Source organism: Saccoglossus kowalevskii, chromosome 6 (assembly GCF_978046115.1).
Source record: "Saccoglossus kowalevskii chromosome 6, keSacKowa6.1, whole genome shotgun sequence".
Lineage (NCBI taxonomy): Eukaryota > Metazoa > Hemichordata > Enteropneusta > Harrimaniidae > Saccoglossus > Saccoglossus kowalevskii.
The window spans coordinates 12,810,009-12,835,561 of NC_140646.1; the positions used below are offsets into that span (position 1 = coordinate 12,810,009).

Genomic DNA, 25,553 nt, shown 5'->3' on the forward strand with positions numbered 1-25,553 from the left:
TTCAAGGTACTCACAGATAATAATCCAGTAACCTATATTTTGACCACTGCCAAACTTGATGCTACTGGGCATCGCTGGCTGTCTGCGTTAGCTGCATATGACTTTACCCTGCAGTACAGAAGAGGCCCCACAAATATCGATGCTGATGGAATGTCAAGACGTCCCAGAGGCCCCCCCATTGATGACCCACACTTTCTTACCACTGAGCAGAAAATCCAACGTCTGAAGTCACGGCTCCAAGGGCAGGGAGAAGAGACTGAAGAAGTTCTACCTGGTGCAGTGATTGGTGCGATTGCTATGAGTCATGGCATACAATGGAGTAATCAATCTGTGGATGCCCAGCCTCATAATGTATTGTGTAACACTACATCTGCCTACAAAGATCTGCTCAACTGCTCAAACGCTACACCAGCCTTAATTGAAACGATATCGATGTCCCCAGACTCAATCCCACCACAGTACTGTTCGCCTAGACAGCCTGGCTCAGATTTGTCACATGCCTCAGTGGTAATTGACTGGTATGAAGCCCAGAGAGAGGACAAAAACATAGATATAATTATACGACACCTGGAAGATGGAAGAAAACCCAAGAATATCAAGCAAGAACCCAAAGAAGTGAAACTCTTATTAAAAGAATGGGGAAAATTGCGCTTGAAGAACAGAGTTCTGTACAGACATATCCAGGATCCAAGCAGGAAACAAATTGATCAATTGGTTCTACCTGCTGTTCACCGGGAACGGGCACTCAAGTCATTGCATGATGATTTGGGGCACATGGGCATTGAAAGAACCTTAGACCTTGTACGGGCAAGATTTTATTGGCCCAAACTAAAGGAAATGGTGGAAGCCAAGATCCGAAGCTGTGATCGATGTGTGAAGCGCAAAACACTGCCACAGAAGGCAGCGCCATTGGTCAACTTCTCAACCAGTAGACCGATGGAGCTGGTTTGCATTGATTTCCTGTCGGTGGAACCAGATCGTAGTAACCATCACAGTATTCTGGTAATAACTGACCACTTCACACGCTATGCTCAGGCCTACCCCACTAAAGACCAAGAAGCTAAGACAGTAGCAAAGGTTTTGTGGGAAAAGTACTTTGTGCATTATGGATTGCCAAATAGAATACACTCAGACCAAGGAAGAAACTTTGAAAGCCGGTTGATAAAAGAGGTATTACAGATAGCAGGCATACGTAAATCTAGAACTACCCCATATCACCCTCAAGGGGACCCACAACCTGAACGGTTCAATCGTACATTACTCAACTTACTTGGTACTCTAGAGGAAAAGCAGAAACCCTATTGGAGCCAGCATATCAGCTTCCTTGTGCATGCTTACAATTGCACCAAAAATGATGCCACTAACTTCTCCCCATACTACCTAATGTTTGGGAGAGAGGCTAGACTCCCACTCGACCTTTGTTTTGGTTTAGAGGACACCTGGAACTCCAGTTCAGACTACTTGCAATATACCGAAGAGCTGAAGAGTAGATTACAAGATGCTTACAAACTTGCTAAACGAGAGGCAGACAAATTAGCAACTAACAACAAAAGGCGATACGATGGCAAAGTCAGAGTATGCGACCTACAAGCTGGTGATCAGATCTTAGTCCGTAATTGTGGGCTGAAGGGTAAACACAAATTGTCAGATAGATGGAGACCAGAGTTGCACATTGTGACCAAGAGAGTGGGTGATCGTACTCCAGTATACGTGGTCCGACCAATAGAAGGAGATGGACCAGAAAGGACAGTTCACAGAAATATGCTACTACCTGTGGGTTATCTATCTGGACCAGCAATCAAATCAGACCCTTCGCCCATATCTCGCCCTATAACCAGGCAGTACACTAGAGAGAAGAAAAGTATTGACATTGTCAGCTGCAGTAGTGAATCCGATGAAGACTATTATGAACAACATATTCCAATCACCACAGAGATGAACTGTAAGCATTCAGAGATGGGAAAACAGAGCACGAATAGGCCCTGTTATCAACCAAATGACTCCACCATAGTTACGAATGTGCAAGAACTTGACTCCCGTACTATCAGTCATCCAATGTCACAGCTGGATGGTGATAAACATGCATCACAGCCAAAATCGCAGACAAACACTAATCTGGAAAGCACACCATTGGACTATCCACCTAATGACTCACTAAAGACTACTCCACTGGAAACTGTTCCAGGCTTCGCTAACGCCCTATTAACGGAACCAGAAATAGGATTGGATACAGATATTGTATCTAATAGTGTCGATCCAGATAAGCATGGTCTAAGTATTGAAGGATCTCCCACGATGTCTCCAGCTAATAGAGTTAGACCTCAGAGGATGAATGCTGGCATTCCAGCAGAAAGACTAACTTTTGATAGACTAGGGTCACCAAGTTCCAGGATTGTTTATGATAATTTCCACTTTATTCCATGGTTCCATCCCAACAGACTTGCTTCTTCAGCTTGGGATGTTCTGGGCAGTTGCATTCAATGAGGAAATGTAATTGTTATTAATCTTATTATTTTAATGGTGAAGCATGGTTGTTACTATATCTGAAGTTACTGTAGGTCGAGACGCCCTGGTGAGTTGGAGGGGGGAGATGTAACCCGATTCCTAATCGAGTACAGATGTGTATATGCAAATGTTGGGTTGTTTTACCCCATGATGCATTGCGCTCTCCGAATCCCTTTTGACTTGTTGGTCGGTCGGTCACCATGTGGAGTGGTTGCCTGTCGCTTTTTGTGAGCCACGGAATTGTCTTGCCAGCAGTCGGTCCTTAAAGCTTGCACTAAGACTGTAATTTAAATTCAGGTATTTAGTAAACCATTACTTTTACCAAAGGTTGTATATATTTGTAATTCGTACATTTATTTTAGTATTTATCGTGTGCAATTTGAACACCTGGCTACCGGCACGTCGGAGCTTGAAAATATGCGCACCGTATTTCTATGCCATACTTTGTAAACTCGTTCTTTTTGTCTTATCTAACAACATATAATGATATCGTTACTCGGTTTTGTAGCGAAATGGATATAATTTATATTTATTGAACTGTATATTTATATCGCTATTTCCACCACGTGTCGTTCCAAATTTGAAACGTGGGAAAAGTCGGTCCTTAAAGCTTGCACTAAGACTGTAATTTAAATTCAGTTGCAGAGTTGTCGGGCTATATTTTTGCGCCGTAAGGGGACGTGCCACGTGGGAGAAATCGATAGACTCGGAACACGTATAACCAGGATCCCGGAGTTAGCTACAAATAGCCGTGCTGGATAACTACCTTGCTGTCGCAATTATTGCCGATATATAGTGAACTGTAGTGATTTGTTAATTGAATTTTATATTATTGTTAAATGTAACTAGTGTGATCAGCACTTAATCTATTCCTACCGGGGTGTGCCTGTGTGCATATTACCGCAAGTCAGGTGCCACTGTGTTGCATATTGTTGTATAATAGTCTATTGCCATTATTGGTTGTTCCATTATCGTGTACACGTTACACAGGTGAGAGTGTACCTGAAGTATTCGGTGGAAAATTGGGTTGATTGGATTTGGCCACTCTAATCTAACCTGCGGGTTACCGACAAGGTGGACCTCGTTTTGTTACAATTAGTTGGTACATTCTCCTTAGGTGACGTACACTCGGCATGGGCGTGACTGACTTTAGAGTTTATAATTTCGTGTTAGTAATCATTAAATAAGTTGTTGTGAATGATAATAAGTGTGGTGACCATCATTTGGTATAGCGTACCTGGGCCCGGTGTTAAAGGCCGGTTACATGTACGAATTGCAAGTTTTCATTACACACATTTTCTCATGTTTGGATTCGCGATATGAATACAACATAACACCGATGTTGCAGTCTCTGTGGCGCAATCAGTTAGCGCGTTTGGCTGTTAACCGAAAGGTTGGTGGTTCAAGCCCACCAAGGTACGAATTGCAAGTTTTCATTACACACATTTTCTCATGTTTGGATTCGCGATATGAATACAACATAACACCGATGTTGCAGTCTCTGTGGCGCAATCAGTTAGCGCGTTTGGCTGTTAACCGAAAGGTTGGTGGTTCAAGCCCTCCAAGGTACGAAGTGCAAGTTTTTATTACACACATTTTCTCATGTGTGGATTTGCGATATGAATACAACATAACACCAATGTTGCAGTCTCTGTGGCGCAATCGATTAGCGCGTTCGGCTGTTAAACGAAAGGTTGGTGGTTCAAGCCCACCCAGGGACGAAGTACAAGATTTTTTTAAACTCAATTTATTATGTGTGGATTAGCGATATGAGTACAACATAACATCATTGTTGCAGTCTCTGTGGGGCAATCAGTTAGCGCGTTTGCCTGTTATCCGAAAGGTTGGTAGTTCAAGCCCACCCGGCACGAAGTACATGCTTTCATTACACACATTTTCTCATGTGTGGATTCGCGATATGAATACAACATAACACCATTGTTGTATTTTCTGTGGCGCAATAGGTTAGCGCGTTCGTCTGTTAACCGAAAGGTTGGTGGTTCAAGCACACCCAGAAACGAAGTACAAGATTTTATTACACACATTTTCTCATGTTTGGATTCGCGATATGAATACAACATAACACCGATGTTGCAGTCTCTGTGGCGCAATCGGTTAGCGCGTTCGGCTGTTAACCGAAAGGTTGGTGGTTCAAGCCCACCCGGCACGAAGTACATGTTTTCATTACACACATTTTCTCATGTGTGGATTCGCGATATGAATACAACATAACAACAATGTTGCAGTTTCTGTGGCGTAATCGGTTAGCGCGTTCGGCTGTTAACCGAAATGTTGGTGGTTCAAGCCCACCCAGGGACGAAGTGCAAGTTTTTATTACACACATTTTCTCATGTGTGGATTCGCAATATGAATACAACATAACATCAATGTTGCATTCTCTGTGGCGCAATCGGTTAGCGCGTTCGGCTGTTAACCGAAAGGTTGGTGGTTCAAGCCCACCCAGGTACGAATTGCAAGTTTTCATTACACACATTTTCTCATGTTTGGATTCGCGATATGAATTCAACATAACACCGATGTTGCAGTCTCTGTGGCGCAATCGGTTAGCGCGTTCGGCTGTTAATCGAAAGGTTGGTGGGTCAAAGCCCACCCGGGATGAAGTACAAGTTTTTATTACACACATTTTCTCATGTGTGGATTCGCGATATGAATACAACATAACACCGATGTTGCAGTCTCTTTGGCGCAATCGGTTAGCGCGTTCGGCTGTTAACCGAAAGGTTGGTGGTTCAAGCCCACCTGGCACGAAGTACAAGTTTTTATTATTCACATTTTCTCATGTGTGAATTCGCGATATGAATACAACATAACACCAATGTCGCAGTGTCTGTAGCGCCATCGGTTAGCGCGTTCAGCTGTTAACTGTAAGGTTTGTGGTTCAAGCCCAACCAAGGAAGAAGTACAAGTTTTTATTACGCACATTTTCTCATGTGTGGATTCGCGATATGAATACAACACAACATATCACCAATGTTGCAGTCTCTGTGGCGCAATTGGTTAGCGCGTGTGGCTGTTAACAGAAAGGTTGGTGGTTCAAGCCCAAACAGTAACGAAGTACAAGTTTTTGTTACACACAATTTCTCATATGTGAATTCGCGATATGAATACAACATAACACCAACGTCGTAGTGTCTGTAGCGCAATCGGTTAGCGCGTTCGGCTGTTATCGTAAGGTTGGTGGTTCAAGCCCACCCAGGGACGAAGTAGAAATTTTTATTACACACATTTTCTCATGTGTGGATTCGCGATATGAATACAACATAACACCAATGTCGCAGTGTCTGTAGCGCCATCGGTTCGCGCGTTCGGCTGTTAACCGAAAGGTTTGTGATTCAAGCCCACCCAGGGACGCAGTAGAATTTGTTATTACACGCATTTTCTCATGTGTGGATTCGCGATATGAATACAGTATAACACCATTGTTGTAGTCTCTGTGGCGCAATCGGTTAGCGCGTTCGGCTGTTAACCGAAAGGTTGGTTGGTCAAGCCCACCCAGGGAAGAAGTACAAGTTTTTATTATTCACATTTTCTCATGTGTGAATTCGCGATATGAATACAACATAACAAAAATGTCGCAGTGTCTGTAGCGCCATCGGTTAGCGCGTTCGGCTGTTAACCGAAAGGTTTGTGATTCAAGCCCACCCAGGGACGAAGTAGAAGTTTTTATTACACACATTTTCTCATGAGTGGATTCGCGATATGAAAACAATATAACACCAATGTTGCAGTCTCTGTGGCGCAATCGGTTAGCGCGTTCGGCTCTTAAACGAAAGCTTGGTGGTTCAAGCCCACCCAGGGACGAAATACAAGCTTTTATTACACACATTTTCTCATGTGTGAATTTGCGATATGAATACAACATAACACCAATGTCGCAGTGTCTGTAGCGCCATCGGTTAGCGCGTTCGGCTGTTAACTGTAAGGTTGGTGGTTCAAGCCCACCCAGGGACGAAGTACAAGTTTTTATTACGCATATTTTCTTATGTGTGGATTCGCGATATGAATACAACACAACATATCACCAAGGTTGCAGTCTCTGTGGCGCAATTGGTTAGTGCGTTCGGCTGTTAACCAAAAGGTTTGTGATTCAAGCCGACCCAGAGCCGAAGTAGAAGTTTTTATTACACACATTTTCTCATGTGTGGATTCGCGATATGAATACAACATAACACCATTGTTGCAGTCTCTGTGGCGCATTTGGTTAGCGCGTTCGGCTGTTAACCGAAATGTTGGTGATTCAAGCCCACCCAGGGACGAAGTAGAAGTTTTTATTACACACATTTTCTCATGTGTGAATTCGCGATATGAATACAACATAACACCAATGTCGCAGTGTCTGTAGCCCCATCGGTTAGCGCGTTCGGCTGTTAACCAAAAGGTTGGTGGTTCAAGCCCACCCAGGGACGAAGTACAAGTTTTTATTACACACATTTTTTCATGTGTGAATTCGCGATATGAAGACAATATAACACCATTGTTGTAGTCTCTGTGGCGCAATCGGTTAGCGCTTTCGGCTGTTAACCGAAAGGTTGGTGATTCAAGCCCACCCAGGGACGAAGTAGAAGTTTATATTACACACATTTTCTCATGTGTGGATTCGCGATATGAATACAATATAACACCAAATTTGTAGTCTCTGTGGCGCAATCGGTTAGCGCGTTCGGCTGTTAACCGAAAGGTTGGTGGTTCAAGCCCACCCAGGGACGAAGTAGAAGTTTTTATTACACAGATTTTCTCATGTGTGGATTCGCGATATGAATACAACATAACACCATTGTTACAGTCTCTGTGGCGCAATCGGTTAGCGCGTTCGGCTGTTAACTGAAAGGTTGGTGATTTAAGCCCACCCAGGGACGAAGTAGAAGTTTTTATAACACACATTTTCTCATGAGTGGATTCGCGATATGAAAACAATATAACACCAATGTTGCAGTCTCTGTGGCGCAATCGGTTTGCGCGTTCGGCTCTTAAACGAAAGGTTGGTGGTTCAAGCCCACCCGGAGACGAAATACGAGTTTTTATTACACACATTTTCTCATGTGTGAATTTGCGATATGAATACAACATAACACCAATGTCGCAGTGTCTGTAGCGCCATCGGTTAGCGCGTTCGGCTGTTAACTGTAAGGTTGGTGGTTCAAGCCCACCCAGGGACGAAGTACAAGTTTTTATTACGCATATTTTCTCATGTGTGGATTCGCGATATGAATACAACACAACATATCACCAAGGTTGCAGTCTCTGTGGCGCAATTGGTTAGTGCGTGCGGCTGTTAACCGAAAGGTTGGTGATTCAAGCCCACCCAGGGACGAAGTAAAAGTTTTTATTACACACATTTTCTCATGCGTGGATTCGCGAAATGAATACAATATAATACCAAATTTGTAGTCTCTGTGGCGCAATCGGTTAGCGCGTTCGGCTGTTAACCGAAAGGTTGGTGGTTCAAGCCCAAACAGGGACGAAGTACAAGTTTTTGATACACACAATTTCTCATGTGTGAATTCGCGATATGAATGCAACATAACACCAATGTCGCAGTGTCTGTAGCGCAATCGGTTAGCGCGTTCGGCTGTTAACCGAAAGGTTGGTGGTTCAAGCCCAAACAGGGACGAAGTACAAGTTTTTGATACACACAATTTCTCACGTGTGAATTCGCGATATGAATGCAACATAACACCAATGTCGCAGTGTCTGTAGCGCAATCGGTTAGCGCGTTCGGCTGTTAACCGAATGGTTGGTTGTTCAAGCCCACCCAGGGACGAAGTACAAGTTTTTATTACACACAAATTCTCATGTGTGGATTCGCGATATGAATGCAAAATAACACCAATGTCGCAGTGTCTGTAGCGCAATCGGTTAGCGCGTTTGGCTGTTAATCGAAAGGTTGGTGATTCAAGCCCACCCAGGGACGAAGTAGAAGTTTTTATTACACACATTTTCTCATGTGTGAATTTGCGATATGAATACAACATAACACCAATGTCGCAGTGTCTGTAGCGCCATCGGTTAGCGCGTTCGGCTGTTAACCAAAAGGTTGGTGGTTCAAGCCCACCCAGGGACGAAGCACAAGTTTTTATTACACACATTTTCTCATGTGTGAATTCGCGATATGAAGACAATGTAACACCATTGTTGTAGTCTCTGTGGTGCAATCGGTTAGCGCGTTCGGCTGTTAACCGAAAGGTTGGTGGTTCAAGCCCACCCAGGGACAAAGTATAAGTTTTTATTACACACATGTTCTCATGTGTGAATTCGCGATATGAATGCAACATAACACCAATGTCGCAGTGTCTGTAGCGCCATCGGTTAGCGCGTTCGGCTGTTAACCGAAAGGTTGGTGGTTCAAGCCCACCCATGGACGAAGTACAAGTTTTTATTACACACAAATTCTCATGTGTGGATTCGCGATATGAATGCAAAATAACACCAATGTCGCAGTGTCTGTAGCGCCATCGGTTAGCGCGTTCGGCTGTTAACTGTAAGGTTGGTGGTTCAAGCCCACCCAGGGACGAAGTACAAGTTTTTATTACGCACATTTTCTCATGTGTGGATTCGCGATATGAATACAACACAACATATCACCAAGGTTGCAGTCTCTGTGGCGCAATTGGTTAGTGCGTTCGGCTGTTAACCGAAAGGTTGGTGATTCAAGCCCACCCAGGGACGAAGTAGAAGTTTTTATTACACACATTTTCTCATGTGTGGATTCGCGATATGAATACAATATAACACTAATATTGCAGTCTCTGTGGCGCAATCGGTTAGAGCGTTCGGCTGTTAAACCAAAGCTTGGTGGTTCAAGCCCACTCACGGACGAAGTACAAGTTTTTATTAAACACATTTTCTCATGTGTGGATTCGCAATATGAATACAACACAAAATATCACCAAGTTTGCAGTCTTTGTGTCGCAATTGGTTAGCGCGTGCGGCTGTTAACAGAAAGGTTGGTGGTTCAAGCCCAAACAGGAATGAAGTACAAGTTTTTGTTACACACAATTTCTCATATGTGAATTCGCGATATGAATACAACATAACACCAACGTCGTAGTGTCTGTAGCGCAATCGGTTAGCGCGTTCGGCTGTTAACTGTAAGGTTGGTGGTTCAAGCCCACCCAGGGACGAAGTACAAGTTTTTATTACGCATATTTTCTCATGTGTGGATTCGCGATATGAATACAACACAACATATCACCAAGGTTGCAGTCTCTGTGGCGCAATTGGTTAGTGCGTGCGGCTGTTAACCGAAAGGTTGGTGATTCAAGCCCACCCAGGGACGAAGTAGAAGTTTTTATTACACACATTTTCTCATGCGTGGATTCGCGAAATGAATACAATATAATACCAAATTTGTAGTCTCTGTGGCGCAATCGGTTAGCGCGTTCGGCTGTTAACCGAAAGGTTGGTGGTTCAAGCCCAAACAGGGACGAAGTACAAGTTTTTGATACACACAATTTCTCATGTGTGAATTCGCGATATGAATGCAACATAACACCAATGTCGCAGTATCTGTAGCGCAATCGGTTAGCGCGTTCGGCTGTTAACCGAAAGGTTGGTGGTTCAAGCCCAAACAGGGACGAAGTACAAGTTTTTGATACACACAATTTCTCACGTGTGAATTCGCGATATGAATGCAACATAACACCAATGTCGCAGTGTCTGTAGCGCAATCGGTTAGCGCGTTCGGCTGTTAACCGAATGGTTGGTTGTTCAAGCCCACCCAGGGACGAAGTACAAGTTTTTATTACACACAAATTCTCATGTGTGGATTCGCGATATGAATGCAAAATAACACCAATGTCGCAGTGTCTGTAGCGCAATCGGTTAGCGCGTTTGGCTGTTAATCGAAAGGTTGGTGATTCAAGCCCACCCAGGGACGAAGTAGAAGTTTTTATTACACACATTTTCTCATGTGTGAATTTGCGATATGAATACAACATAACACCAATGTCGCAGTGTCTGTAGCGCCATCGGTTAGCGCGTTCGGCTGTTAACCGAAAGGTTGGTGGTTCAAGCCCACCCAGGGACGCAGTAGAATTTTTTATTACACGCATTTTCTCATGTGAGGATTCGCGATATGAATACAATATAACACCATTGTTGTAGTCTCTGTGGCGCAATCGGTTAGCGCGTTCGGCTGTTAACCGAAAGGTTGGTTGGTCAAGCCCACCCAGGGAAGAAGTACAAGTTTTTATTATTCACATTTTCTCATGTGTGAATTCGCGATATGAATACAACATAACACCAATGTCGCAGTGTCTGTAGCGCCATCGGTTAGCGCGTTCGGCTGTTAACCGAAAGGTTTGTGATTCAAGCCCACCCAGGGACGAAGTAGAAGTTTTTATTACACACATTTTCTCATGAGTGGATTCGCGATATGAAAACAATATAACACCAATGTTGCAGTCTCTGTGGCGCAATCGGTTAGCGCGTTCGGCTCTTAAACGAAAGCTTGGTGGTTCAAGCCCACCCAGGGACGAAATACAAGCTTTTATTACACACATTTTCTCATGTGTGAATTTGCGATATGAATACAACATAACACCAATGTCGCAGTGTCTGTAGCGCCATCGGTTAGCGCGTTCGGCTGTTAACTGTAAGGTTGGTGGTTCAAGCCCACCCATGGACGAAGTACAAGTTTTTATTACACACATTTTCTCATGTGTGGATTCGCGATATGAATACAACATAACACCATTGTTGCAGTCTCTGTGGCGCATTTGGTTAGCGCGTTCGGCTGTTAACCGAAAGGTTGGTGATTCAAGCCCACCCAGGGACGATGTAGAAGTTTTTATTACACACATTTTCTCATGTGTGAATTCGCGATATGAATACAACATAACACCAATGTCGCAGTGTCTGTAGCCCCATCGGTTAGCGCGTTCGGCTGTTAACCAAAAGGTTGGTGGTTCAAGCCCACCTAGGGACGAAGTACAAGTTTTTATTACACACATTTTCTCATGTGTGAATTCGCGATATGAAGACAATATAACACCATTGTTGTAGTCTCTGTGGCGCAATCGGTTAGCGCGTTCGGCTGTTAACCGAAAGGTTGGTGATTCAAGCCCACCCAGGGACGAAGTAGAAGTTTATATTACACACATTTTCTCATGTGTGGATTCGCGATATGAATACAATATAACACCAAATTTGTAGTCTCTGTGGCGCAATCGGTTAGCGCTTTCGGCTGTTAACCGAAAGGTTGGTGGTTCAAGCCCACCCAGGGACGAAGTAGAAGTTTTTATTACACAGATTTTCTCATGTGTGGATTCGCGATATGAATACAACATAACACCATTGTTACAGTCTCTGTGGCGCAATCGGTTAGCGCGTTCGGCTGTTAACTGAAAGGTTGGTGATTTAAGCCCACCCAGGGACGAAGTAGAAGTTTTTATAACACACATTTTCTCATGAGTGGATTCGCGATATGAAAACAATATAACACCAATGTTGCAGTCTCTGTGGCGCAATCGGTTTGCGCGTTCGGCTCTTAAACGAAAGCTTGGTGGTTCAAGCCCACCCAGAGACGAAATACGAGTTTTTATTACACACATTTTCTCATGTGTGAATTTGCGATATGAATACAACATAACACCAATGTCGCAGTGTCTGTAGCGCCATCGGTTAGCGCGTTCGGCTGTTAACTGTAAGGTTGGTGGTTCAAGCCCACCCAGGGACGAAGTACAAGTTTTTATTACGCATATTTTCTCATGTGTGGATTCGCGATATGAATACAACACAACATATCACCAAGGTTGCAGTCTCTGTGGCGCAATTGGTTAGTGCGTGCGGCTGTTAACCGAAAGGTTGGTGATTCAAGCCCACCCAGAGACGAAGTAGAAGTTTTTATTACACACATTTTCTCATGTGTGGATTCGCGATATGAATACAACATAACACCATTGTTGCAGTCTGTGTTTCGCAATCGGTTAGCGCGTTCGGCTGTTAACCGAAAGTTTGTTGGTTCAAGCCCACCAAGGGACAAAGTACAAGTTTTTAGTACACACATTTTCTCATGTGTGGATTCGCGATATGAATACAACACAACATATCACCAAGGTTGCAGTCTCTGTGGCGCATTTGGTTAGCGCGTTCGGCTGTTAACCGAAAGGTTGGTGGTTCAAGCCCACCCAGGGACGAAGTAGAAGTTTTTATTACACACATTTTCTCATGTGTGAATTCGCGATATGAATACAACATAACACCAATGTCGCAGTGTCTGTAGCGCCATCGGTTAGCGCGTTCGGCTGTTAACCAAAAGGTTGGTGGTTCAAGCCCACCCAGGGACGAAGTACAAGTTTTTATTACACACATTTTCTCATGCGTGGATTCGCGAAATGAATACAATATAATACCAAATTTGTAGCCTCTGTGGCGCAATCGGTTAGCGCGTTCGGCTGTTAACCGAAAGGTTGGTGGTTCAAGCCCACCCAGGGACGAAGTAGAAGTTTTTATTACACAGATTTTCTGATGTGTGGATTCGCGATATGAATACAACATAACACCATTGTTACAGTCTCTGTGGCGCAATCGGTTAGCGCGTTCGGCTGTTAACTGAAAGGTTGGTGGTTCAAGCCCACCCAGGGACGAAGTAGAAGTTTTTATTACACACATTTTCTCATGTGTGGATTCGCGATATGAATACAACATAACACCATTGTTGCAGTCTGTGTGGCGCAATCGGTTAGGGCGTTCGGCTGTTAACCGAAAGTTTGTTGGTTCAAGTCCACCAAGGGACAAAGTACAAGTTTTTATTACACACATTTTCTCATGTGCGGATTCGCGATATGAATACAACATAACACCAACGTTGCAGTCTCTGTAACGCAATCGGTTAGCGCGTTCGGCTGTTAAGCGAAAGGTTGGTGGTTCAAGCCCAAACAGGGACGAAGTACAAGTTTTTATTACACACAAATTCTCATGTGTGGATTCGCGATATGAATGCAACATAACACCAATGTCGCAGTGTCTGTAGCGCAATCGGTTAGCGCGTTTGGCTGTTAACCGAAAGGTTGGTGGTTCAAGCCCACCCTGTGACGAGGTACAAGTTTTTAGTACACACATTTTCTCATGTGTGGATTCGCGATATGAATACAACGCAACATATCACCAAGGTTGCAGTCTCTGTGGCGCATTTGGTTAGCGCGTTCGGCTGTTAACCGAAAGGTTGGTGATTCAAGCCCACCCAGGGACGAAGTAGAAGTTTTTATTACACACATTTTCTCATGTGTGAATTCACGATATGAATACAACATAACACCAATGTCGCAGTGTCTGTAGCGCCATCGGTTAGCGCGTTCGGCTGTTAACCAAAAGGTTGGTGGTTCAAGCCCACCCAGGGACGAAGTACAAGTTTTTATTACACACATTTTCTCATGTGTGAATTCGCGATATGAAGACAATATAACACCATTGTTGTAGTCTCTGTGGCGCAATCGGTTAGCGCGTTCGGCTGTTAACCGAAAGGTTGGTGATTCAAGCCCACCCAGGGACGAAGTAGAAGTTTTTATTACACACATTTTCTCATGTGTTGATTCGCGAAATGAATACAATATAACACCAAATTTGTAGTCTCTGTGGCGCAATCGGTTAGCGCGTTCGGCTGTTAACCGAAAGGTTGGTGGTTCAAGCCCACCCAGGGACGAAGTAGAAGTTTTTATTACACAGATTTTCTCATGTGTGGATTCGCGATATGAATACAACATAACACCATTGTTACAGTCTTTGTGGCGCAATCGGTTAGCGCGTTCGGCTGTTTACTGAAAGGTTGGTGGTTCAAGCCCACCCAGGTACGAAGTACAAGTTTTTATTACACACATTTTCTCATGTGTGAATTCGCGATATGATTACAACTTAACGCCATTGTTGTAGTCTCTGTGGCGCAATCGGTTAGCGCGTTCGGCTGTTAACCGAAAGGTTGGTGGTTCAAGCCCAAACAGGGACGAAGTACAAGTTTTTGATACACACAATTTCTCATGTGTGAATTCGCGATATGAATGCAACATAACACCAATGTCGCAGTGTCTGTAGCGCAATCGGTTAGCGCGTTCGGCTGTTAACCGAAAGGTTGGTGGTTCAAGCCCAAACAGGGACGAAGTACAAGTTTTTGATACACACAATTTCTCATGTGTGAATTCGCGATATGAATGCAACATAACACCAATGTCGCAGTGTCTGTAGCGCAATCGGTTAGCGCGTTCGGCTGTTAACCGAAAGGTTGGTTGTTCAAGCCCACCCAGGGACGAAGTACAAGTTTTTATTACACACAAATTCTCATGTGTGGATTCGCGATATGAATGCAAAATAACACCAATGTCGCAGTGTCTGTAGCGCAATCGGTTAGCGCGTTTGGCTGTTAATCGAAAGGTTGGTGATTCAAGCCCACCCAGGGACGAAGTAGAAGTTTTTATTACACACATTTTCTCATGTGTGAATTTGCGATATGAATACAACATAACACCAATGTCGCAGTGTCTGTAGCGCCATCGGTTAGCGCGTTCGGCTGTTAACCAAAAGGTTGGTGGTTCAAGCCCACCCAGGGACGAAGCACAAGTTTTTATTACACACATTTTCTCATGTGTGAATTCGCGATATGAAGACAATGTAACACCATTGTTGTAGTCTCTGTGGTGCAATCGGTTAGCGCGTTCGGCTGTTAACCGAAAGGTTGGTGGTTCAAGCCCAAACAGGAATGAAGTACAAGTTTTTGTTACACACAATTTCTCATGTGTGGATTCGCGATATGAATACAACATAACACCAATGTCGCAGTGTCTGTAGCGCCATCGGTTCGCGCGTTCGGCTGTTAACCGAAAGGTTGGTGATTCAAGCCCACCCAGGGACGAAGTAGAAGTTTTTATTACACACATTTTCTCATGTGAGGATTCGCGATATGAATACAATATAACACCAATGTTGTAGTCTCTGTGGCGCAATCGGTTAGCGCGTTCGGCTATTAACCGAAAGGTTGGTGGTGCAAGCCCACCCAGGGACGAACTGTAAGTTTTTATTACACACATTTTCTCATGTGTGAATTCGCGATATGAATACAACATAACACCAATGTCGCAGTGTCTGTAGCGCCATCGGTTAGCGCGTTCGGCTGTTAACCGAAAGGTTGGTGATTCAAGCCCACCCAGGGACGAAGTAGAAGTTTTTATTACACACAAATTCTCATGTGTGGATTCGCGATATGAATGCAAAATAACACCAATGTCGCAGTGTCTGTAGCGCAATCGGTTAGCGCGTTTGGCTGTTAACCGAAAGGTTGGTGGTTCAAGCCCACCCAGGGACGAAGTACAAGTTTTTATTACACACATTTTCTCATGTGTGAATTCGCGATATGAATACAACATAACACCAATGTCGCAGTGTATGTAGCGCCATCGGTTAGCGCGTTCGGCTGTTAACCAAAAGGTTGGTGGTTCAAGCCCACCCAGGGACGAAGTACAAGTTTTTATTACACACATTTTCTCATGTGTGAATTCGCGATATGAAGACAATATAACACCATTGTTGTAGTCTCCGTGGCGCAATCGGTTAGCGCGTTCGGCTGTTAACCGAAAGGTTGGTGATTCAAGACCACCCAGGGACGAAGTAGAAGTTTTTATTACACACATTTTCTCATGTGTGGATTCGCGAAATGAATACAATATAACACCAAATTTGTAGTCTCTGTGGCGCAATCGGTTAGCGCGTTCGGCTGTTAACCGAAAGGTTGGTGGTTCAAGCCCACCCAGGGACGAAGTAGAAGTTTTTATTACACAGATTTTCTCATGTGTGGATTCGCGATATGAATACAACATAACACCATTGTTACAGTCTTTGTGGCGCAATCGGTTAGCGCGTTCGGCTGTTAACTGAAAGGTTGGTGGTTCAAGCCCACCCAGGTACGAAGTACAAGTTTTTATTACACACATTTTCTCATGTGTGAATTCGCGATATGAATACAACATAACACCAATGTTGCAGTCTCTGTGGCGCAATCGGCTGTTAAACGAAAGCTTGGTGGTTCAAGCCCACCCAGGGACGAAATACAAGTTTTTATTACACACATTTTCTCATGTGTGGATTCGCGATATGAATACAACATAACGCCCTTGTTGTAGTCTCTGTGGCGCAATCGATTAGCGCGTTCGGCTGTTAACCGAAAGTTTGGTGGTTCAAGCCCAAACAGGGACGAAGTACAAGTTTTTGATACACACAATTTCTCATGTGTGAATTCGCGATATGAATGCAAAATAACACCAATGTCGCAGTGTCTGTAGCGCAATCGGTTAGCGCGTTCGGCTGTTAACCGAAAGGTTGGTGATTCAAGCCCACCCAGGGACGAAGTAGAAGTTATTATTACACACATTTTCTCATGTGTGAATTTGCGATATGAATAAAACATAACACCAATGTCGCAGTGTCTGTAGCGCCATCGGTTAGCGCGTTCGGCTGTTAACCGAAAGGTTGGTGGTTCAAGCCCACCCAGGGACGAAGTACAAGTTTTTATTACACACATTTTCTCATGTGTGAATTCGCGATATGAAGACAATATAACACCATTGTTGTAGTCTCTGTGGCGCAATCGGTTAGCGCGTTCGGCTGTTAACCGAAAGGTTGGTGGTTCAAGCCCACCCAGGGACGAAGTAGAAGTTTTTATTACACAGATTTTCTCATGTGTGGATTCGCGATATGAATACAACATAACACCATTGTTACAGTCTCTGTGGCGCAATCGGTTAGCGCGTTCGGCTGTTAACCGAAAGGCTGGTGGTTCAAGCCCACCCAGGGACGAAGTACAAGTTTTTATTACACACATTTTCTCATGTGTGAATTCGCGATATGAATAAAACATAACACCAATGTCGCAGTGTCTGTTGCGCCATCGGTTCGCGCGTTCGGCTGTTAACCGAAAGGTTGGTGATTCAAGCCCACCCAGGTACAAAGTAGAAGTTTTTATTACACACATTTTCTCATGTGTGGATTCGCGATATGAATACAACATAACACCAATGTCGCAGTGTCTGTAGCGCCATCGGTTAGCGCGTTCGGCTGTTAACCGAAATGTTGGTGATTCAAGCCCACCCAGGGACGAAGTAGAAGTTTTTATTACACACATTTTCTCATGTGTGGATTCGCGATATGAATACAACATACCACCATTGTTACAGTCTCTGTGGCGCAATCGGTTAGCGCGTTCGGCTGTTAACTGAAAGGTTGGTGGTTCAAGCCCACCCAGGGACGAAGTACAAGTTTTTATTACACACATTTTCTCATGTGTGAATTCGCGATATGAATACAACATAACACCAATGTCGCAGAGTCTGTAGCGCCATCGGTTCGCGCGTTCGGCTGTTAACCGAAAGGTTGGTGATTCAAGCCCACCCAGGGACGAAGTAGAAGTTTTTATTACACACATTTTCTCATGTGAGGATTCGCGATATGAATACAATATAACACCAATGTTGTAGTCTCCGTGGCGCAATCGGTTAGCGCGTTCGGCTGTTAACCGAAAGGTTCGTGGTTCAAGCCCACCCAGGGACGAAGTAGAAGTTTTTATTACACACATTTTGTCATGTGTGAATTCGCGATATGAATACAACATAACACCAATGTCGCAGTGTCTGTAGCGTCATCGGTTAGCGCGGTCGGCTGTTAACCGAAAGGTTGGTTGTTCAAGCCCACCCAGGGACGAAGTAGAAGTTTTTATTACACACATTTTCTCATGTGTGGATTCGCGATATGAATACAACATAACGCCATTGTTGCAGTCTCTGTGGCGCAATCGGTTAGCGCGTTCGGCTGTTAAACGAAAACTTGGTGGTTCAAGCCCACTCAGGGACGAAATACAAGTTTTTATTACACACATTTTCTCATGTGTGAATTCGCGATATGAATACAACATAACACCAATGTCGCAGTGTCTGTAGCGCCATCGGTTAGCGCGTTCGGCTGTTAACTGTAAGGTTGGTGATTCAAGCCCACCCAGGGACGAAGTACAAGTTTTTATTACGCACATTTTCTCATGTGTGGATTCGCGATATGAATACAACGCAACATATCACCAAGGTTGCAGTCTCTGTGGCGCAATTGGTTAGTGCGTTCGGCTGTTAACCGAAAGGTTGGTGATTCAAGCCCACCCAGGGACGAAGTAGAAGTTTTTATTACACACATTTTCTCATGTGTGGATTCGCGATATGAATACAATATAACACTAATGTCGCAGTGTCTGTTGCGCCATCGGTTCGCGCGTTCGGCTGTTAACCGAAAGGTTGGTGATTCAAGCCCACCCAGGGACGAAGTAGAAGTTTTTATTACACACATTTTCTCATGTGTGGATTCGCGATATGAATACAACATAACACCAATGTCGCAGTGTCTGTAGCGCCATCGGTTAGCGCGTTCGGCTGTTAACCGAAATGTTGGTGATTCAAGCCCACCCAGGGACGAAGTAGAAGTTTTTATTACACACATTTTCTCATGTGTGGATTCGCGATATGAATACAACATAACACCGTTGTTACAGTCTCTGTGGCGCAATCGGTTAGCGCGTTCGGCTGTTAACTGAAAGGTTGGTGGTTCAAGCCCACCCAGGGACGAAGTACAAGTTTTTATTACACACATTTTCTCATGTGTGAATTCGCGATATGAATACAACATAACACCAATGTCGCAGAGTCTGTAGCGCCATCGGTTCGCGCGTTCGGCTGTTAACCGAAAGGTTGGTGATTCAAGCCCACCCAGGGACGAAGTAGAAGTTTTTATTACACACATTTTCTCATGTGAGGATTCGCGATATGAATACAATATAACACCAATGTTGTAGTCTCCGTGGCGCAATCGGTTAGCGCGTTCGGCTGTTAACCGAAAGGTTCGTGGTTCAAGCCCACCCAGGGACGAAGTAGAAGTTTTTATTACACACATTTTGTCATGTGTGAATTCGCGATATGAATAGAACATAACACCAATGTCGCAGTGTCTGTAGCGTCATCGGTTAGCGCGGTCGGCTGTTAACCGAAAGGTTGGTTGTTCAAGCCCACCCAGGGACGAAGTAGAAGTTTTTATTACACACATTTTCTCATGTGTGGATTCGCGATATGAATACAACATAACGCCATTGTTGCAGTCTCTGTGGCGCAATCGGTTAGCGCGTTCGGCTGTTAAACGAAAACTTGGTGGTTCAAGCCCACCCAGGGACGAAATACAAGTTTTTATTACACACATTTTCTCATGTGTGAATTCGCGATATGAATACAACATAACACCAATGTCGCAGTGTCTGTAGCGCCATCGGTTAGCGCGTTCGGCTGTTAACTGTAAGGTTGGTGATTCAAGCCCACCCAGGGACGAAGTACAAGTTTTTATTACGCATATTTTTTTTGGTGTGGATTCGCGATATGAATACAACGCAACATATCACCAAGGTTGCAGTCTCTGTGGCGCAATTGGTTAGTGCGTTCGGCTGTTAACCGAAAGGTTGGTGGTTCAAGCCCACCCAGGGACGAAGTAGAAGTTTTTATTACACACATTTTCTCATGTGTGGATTCGCGATATGAATACAATATAACACTAATGTTGCAGTCTCTGTGGCGCAATCGGTTAGAGCGTTCGGCTGTTAAACGAAAGCTTGGTGGTTCAAGCCCACTCACGGACGAAGTACAAGTTTTTATTAAACACATTTTCTCATGTGTGGATTCGCGATATGAATTCAACGCAACATATCACCAAGGTTGCAGTCTTTGTGTCGCAATTGGTTAGCGCGTGCGGCTGTTAACCGAAAGGTTGGTGGTTCAAGCCCAAACAGGAACGAAGTACAAGTTTTTGTTACACACAATTTCTCATATGTGAATTCGCGATATGAATACAACATAACACCAACGTCGTAGTGTCTGTAGCGCAATCGGTTAGCGCGATCGGCTGTTATCGTAAGGTTGGTGGTTCAAGCCCACCCAGGGACGAAGTAGAAATTTTTATTACACACATTTTCTCATGTGTGGATTCGCGATATGAATACAACATAACACCAATGTTGTTGTCTCTGTGGCGCAATCGGTTAGCGCGTTCGGCTGTTAACCGAAAGGTTGGTGGTTCAAGCCCACCCAGGGACGAAGTATAAGTTTTTATTACACACATTTTCTCATGTGTGAATTCGCGATATGAATACAACATAACACCAATGTTACAGTCTCTGTGGCGCAATCGGTTAGCGCGTTCGGCTGTTAACCGAAAGGTTGGTTGTTCAAGCCCACCCAGGAACGAAGTATAAGTTTTTATTACACACATTTTCTCATGTGTGAATTCGCGATATGAATACAACATAACTCCAATGTCGCAGTGTCTGTAGCGCCATCGGTTAGCGCGTTCGGCTGTTAACCGAAAGGTTGGTGATTGAAGCCCACCCAGGGACGAATTAGAAGTTTTTATTACACACATTTTCTCATGTGTGGTTTCGCGATATGAATACAATATAACGCTATTGTTGCAGTCTCTGTGGCGCAATCGGTTAGCGCGTTCAGCTGTTAAACGAAAGCTTGGTGGTTCAAGCCCACCCAGGGACGAAATACAAGTTTTTATTACACACATTTTCTCATGTGTGGATTCGCGATATGAAAACAACATAACGCCATTGTTGTAGTCTCTGTGGCGCAATCGATTAGCGCGTTCGGCTGTTAACCGAAAGGTTGGTGGTTCAAGCCCAAACAGGGACGAAGTACAAGTTTTTGTTACACACAATTTCTCATGTGTGAATTCGCGATATGAATGCAACATAACACCAATGTCGCAGTGTCTGTAGCGCAATCGGTTAGCTCGTTCGGCTGTTAACCGAAAGGTTGGTTGTTCAAGCCCACCCATGATCGAAGTACAAGTATGTATTACACACAAATTCTCATGTGTGGATTCGCGATATGAATACAACACAACATATCACCAAGGTTGCAGTCTCTGTGGCGCATTTGGTTAGCGCGTTCGGCTGTTAACCGAAAGGTTGGTGATTCAAGCCCACCCAGGGACGAAGTAGAAGTTTTTATTACACACATTTTCTCATGTGTGAATTTGCGATATGAATAAAACATAACACCAATGTCGCAGTGTCTGTATCGCCATCGGTTAGCGCGTTCGGCTGTTAACCAAAAGGTTGGTGGTTCAAGCCCACCCAGGGACGAAGTACAAGTCTTTATTACACACATTTTCTCATGCGTGAATTCGCGATATGAAGACAATATAACACCATTGTTGTAGTCTCTGTGGCGCAATCGGTTAGCGCGTTCGGCTGTTAACCGAAAGGGTGGTGGTTCAAGCCCACCCAGGGACGAAGTAGAAGTTTTTATTACACAGATTTTCTCATGTGTGGATTCGCGATATGAATACAACATAACACCATTGTTACAGTCTCTGTGGCGCAATCGGTTAGCGCGTTCGGCTGTTAACCGAATGGTTGGTGATTCAAGCCCACCCAGGGACGAAGTAGAAGTTTTTATTACACACATTTTCTCATGTGAGGATTCGCGATATGAATACAATATAACACCAATGTTGTAGTCTCTGTGGCGCAATCGGTTAGCGCGTTCGGCTGTTAACCGAAAGCTTGGTGGTTCAAGCCCACCCAGGGACGAAATACAAGTTTTTATTACACACATTTTCTCATGTGTGAATTCGCGATATGAATGCAACATAACACCAATGTCGCAGTGTCTGTAGCGCAATCGGTTAGCGCGTTCGGCTGTTAACCGAAAGGTTGCTTGTTCAAGCCCACCCATGGACGAAGTACAAGTATTTATTAAAACACAACTTCTCATGTGTGGATTCGCGATATGAATGCAAAATAACACCAATGTCGCAGTGTCTGTAGCGCAATCGGTTAGCGCGTTTGGCTGTTAACCGAAAGGTTGGTGGTTCAAGCCCACCCAGGGACGAAGTACATGTTTTTATTACACACATTTTCTCATGTGTGGATTCGCGATATGAATACAACACAACATATCACCAAGGTTGCAGTCTCTGTGGCGCATTTGGTTAGCGCGTTCGGCTGTTAACCGAAAGGTTGGTGATTCAAGCCCACCCAGGGACGAAGTAGAAGTTTTTATTACACACATTTTCTCATGTGTGAATTTGCGATATGAATAAAACATAACACCAATGTCGCAGTGTCTGTATCGCCATCGGTTAGCGCGTTCGGCTGTTAACCAAAAGGTTGGTGATTCAAGCCCACCCAGGGACGAAGTAGAAGTTTTTGTTACACACATTTTCTCATGTGTGAATTCGCGATATGAATACAATATAACACCATTGTTGTAGTCTCTGGGGCGCAATCGGTTAGCGCGTTCGGCTGTTAACCGAAATGTTGGTGATTCAAGCCCACCCAGGGACGAAGTAGAAGTTTTTATTACACACATTTTCTCATGTGTGGATTCGCGATATGAATACAACATAACACCATTGTTACAGTCTCTGTGGCGCAATCGGTTAGCGCGTTCGGCTGTTAACCGAAATGTTGGTGATTCAAGCCCACCCAGGGACGAAGTAGAAGTTTTTATTACACACATTTTCTCATGTGTGGATTCGCGATATGAATACAACATAACACCATTGTTACAGTCTCTGTGGCGCAATCGGTTAGCGCGTTCGGCTGTTAACTGAAAGGTTGGTGGTTCAAGCCCACCCAGGGACGAAGTACAAGTTTTTATTACACACATTTTCTCACGTGTGAATTCGCGATATGAATACAACATAACACCAATGTCGCAGAGTCTGGAGCGCAATGGGTTAGCGCGTTTGGCTGTTAACCGAAAGGTTGGTGGTTCAAGCCCACCCAGGGACGAAGTACAAGTTTTTATTACACACATTTTCTCATGTGTGGATTCGCGATATGAATACAACACAACATATCACCAAGGTTGCAGTCTCTGTGGCGCATTTGGTTAGCGCGTTCGGCTGTTAACCGAAAGGTTGGTGATTCAAGCCCACCCAGGGACGAAGTAGAAGATTTTATTACACACATTTTCTCATGTGTGAATTCGCGATATGAATACAACATAACACCAATGTTACAGTCTCTGTGGCGCAATCGGTTAGCGCGTTCGGCTGTTAACCGAAAGGTTGGTGGTTCAAGCCCACCCAGGGACGAAGTATAAGTTTTTATTACACACATTTTCTCATGTGTGAATTCGCGATATGAATACAACATAACACCAATGTCGCAGTGTCTGTAGCGCCATCGGTTAGCGCGTTCGGCTGTTAACCGAAAGGTTGGTGATTCAAGCCCACCCAGGGACGAAATACAAGTTTTTATTACACACATTTTCTCATGTGTGGATTCGCGATATGAAAACAACATAACGCCATTGTTGTAGTCTCTGTGGCGCAATCGATTAGCGCGTTCGGCTGTTAACCGAAAGGTTGGTGGTTCAAGCCCAAACAGGGACGAAGTACAAGTTTTTGTTACACACAATTTCTCATGTGTGAATTCGCGATATGAATGCAACATAACACCAATGTCGCAGTGTCTGTAGCGCAATCGGTTAGCTCGTTCGGCTGTTAACCGAAAGGTTGGTTTTTCAAGCCCACCCATGATCGAAGTACAAGTATGTATTACACACAAATTCTCATGTGTGGATTCGCGATATGAATGCAAAATAACACCAATGTCGCAGTGTCTGTAGCGCAATCGGTTAGCGCGTTTGGCTGTTAACCGAAAGGTTTGTGGTTCAAGCCCACCCAGGGACGAAGTACAAGTTTTTATTACACACATTTTCTCATGTGTGGATTCGCGATATGAATACAACACAACATATCACCAAGGTTGCAGTCTCTGTGGCGCATTTGGTTAGCTCGTTCGGCTGTTAACCGAAAGGTTGGTGATTCAAGCCCACCCAGGGACGAAGTAGAAGTTTTTATTACACACATTTTCTCATGTGTGAATTTGCGATATGAATAAAACATAACACCAATGTCGCAGTGTCTGTATCGCCATCGGTTAGCGCGTTCGGCTGTTAACCAAAAGGTTGGTGGTTCAAGCCCACCCAGGGACGAAGTACAAGTTTTTATTACACACATTTTCTCATGTGTGAATTCGCGATATGAAGACAATATAACACCATTGTTGTAGTCTCTGTGGCGCAATCGGTTAGCGCGTTCGGATGTTAACCGAAAGGGTGGTGGTTCAAGCCCACCCAGGGACGAAGTAGAAGTTTTTATTACACAGATTTTCTCATGTGTGGATTCGCGATATGAATACAACATAACACCATTGTTACAGTCTCTGTGGCGCAATCGGTTAGCGCGTTCGGCTGTTAACCGAAAGGTTGGTGATTCAAGCCCACCCAGGGACGAAGTAGAAGTTTTTATTACACACATTTTCTCATGTGAGGATTCGCGATATGAATACAATATAACACCAATGTTGTAGTCTCTGTGGCGCAATCGGTTAGCGCGTTCGGCTGTTAACCGAAAGCTTGGTGGTTCAAGCCCACCCAGGGACGAAATACAAGTTTTTATTACACACATATTCTCATGTGTGGATTCGCGATATGAAAACAACATAACGCCATTGTTGTAGTCTCTGTGGCGCAATCGATTAGCGCGTTCGGCTGTTAACCGAAAGGTTGGTGGTTCAAGCCCAAACAGGGACGAAGTACAAGTTTTTGTTACACACAATTTCTCATGTGTGAATTCGCGATATGAATGCAACATAACACCAATGTCGCAGTGACTGTAGCGCAATCGGTTAGCGCGTTCGGCTGTTAACCGAAATGTTGGTGATTCAAGCCCACCAATGGACGAAGTAGAAGTTTTTATTACACACATTTTCTCATGTGTGGATTCGCGATATGAATGCAACATAACACCAATGTCGCAGTGTCTGTAGCGCAATCGGTTAGCGCGTTCGGCTGTTAACCGAAAGGTTGCTTGTTCAAGCCCACCCATGGACGAAGTACAAGTATTTATTAAAACACAACTTCTCATGTGTGGATTCGCGATATGAATGCAAAATAACACCAATGTCGCAGTGTCTGTAGCGCAATCGGTTAGCGCGTTTGGCTGTT

The 25,553-nt window shown here is 44.2% G+C and overlaps 8 non-coding genes across 8 annotated transcripts; all 8 read left to right on the forward strand.

Annotated features, from left to right (window-relative positions):
- Nucleotides 1–14,093: 14,093 nt before the first annotated feature.
- TRNAN-GUU (transfer RNA asparagine (anticodon GUU)) lies at nt 14,094–14,167 on the forward strand. The gene has a single exon. It is a non-coding gene; the product is annotated as a tRNA-Asn (tRNA).
- Nucleotides 14,168–15,443: 1,276 nt separating this feature from the next.
- On the forward strand, nt 15,444–15,517 carry TRNAN-AUU (transfer RNA asparagine (anticodon AUU)). The gene has a single exon. It is a non-coding gene; the product is annotated as a tRNA-Asn (tRNA).
- A 676-nt stretch (nt 15,518–16,193) lies between these two features.
- TRNAN-GUU (transfer RNA asparagine (anticodon GUU)) lies at nt 16,194–16,267 on the forward strand. Its single transcript has one exon. It is a non-coding gene; the product is annotated as a tRNA-Asn (tRNA).
- An 813-nt stretch (nt 16,268–17,080) lies between these two features.
- On the forward strand, nt 17,081–17,154 carry TRNAN-GUU (transfer RNA asparagine (anticodon GUU)). The gene has a single exon. It is a non-coding gene; the product is annotated as a tRNA-Asn (tRNA).
- A 76-nt stretch (nt 17,155–17,230) lies between these two features.
- TRNAN-GUU (transfer RNA asparagine (anticodon GUU)) lies at nt 17,231–17,304 on the forward strand. Its single transcript has one exon. It is a non-coding gene; the product is annotated as a tRNA-Asn (tRNA).
- Nucleotides 17,305–20,544: 3,240 nt separating this feature from the next.
- On the forward strand, nt 20,545–20,618 carry TRNAN-GUU (transfer RNA asparagine (anticodon GUU)). The gene has a single exon. It is a non-coding gene; the product is annotated as a tRNA-Asn (tRNA).
- Nucleotides 20,619–21,749: 1,131 nt separating this feature from the next.
- On the forward strand, nt 21,750–21,823 carry TRNAN-GUU (transfer RNA asparagine (anticodon GUU)). The gene has a single exon. It is a non-coding gene; the product is annotated as a tRNA-Asn (tRNA).
- Nucleotides 21,824–23,560: 1,737 nt separating this feature from the next.
- Nucleotides 23,561–23,634, forward strand: TRNAN-GUU (transfer RNA asparagine (anticodon GUU)). The gene has a single exon. It is a non-coding gene; the product is annotated as a tRNA-Asn (tRNA).
- Nucleotides 23,635–25,553: the final 1,919 nt, after the last annotated feature.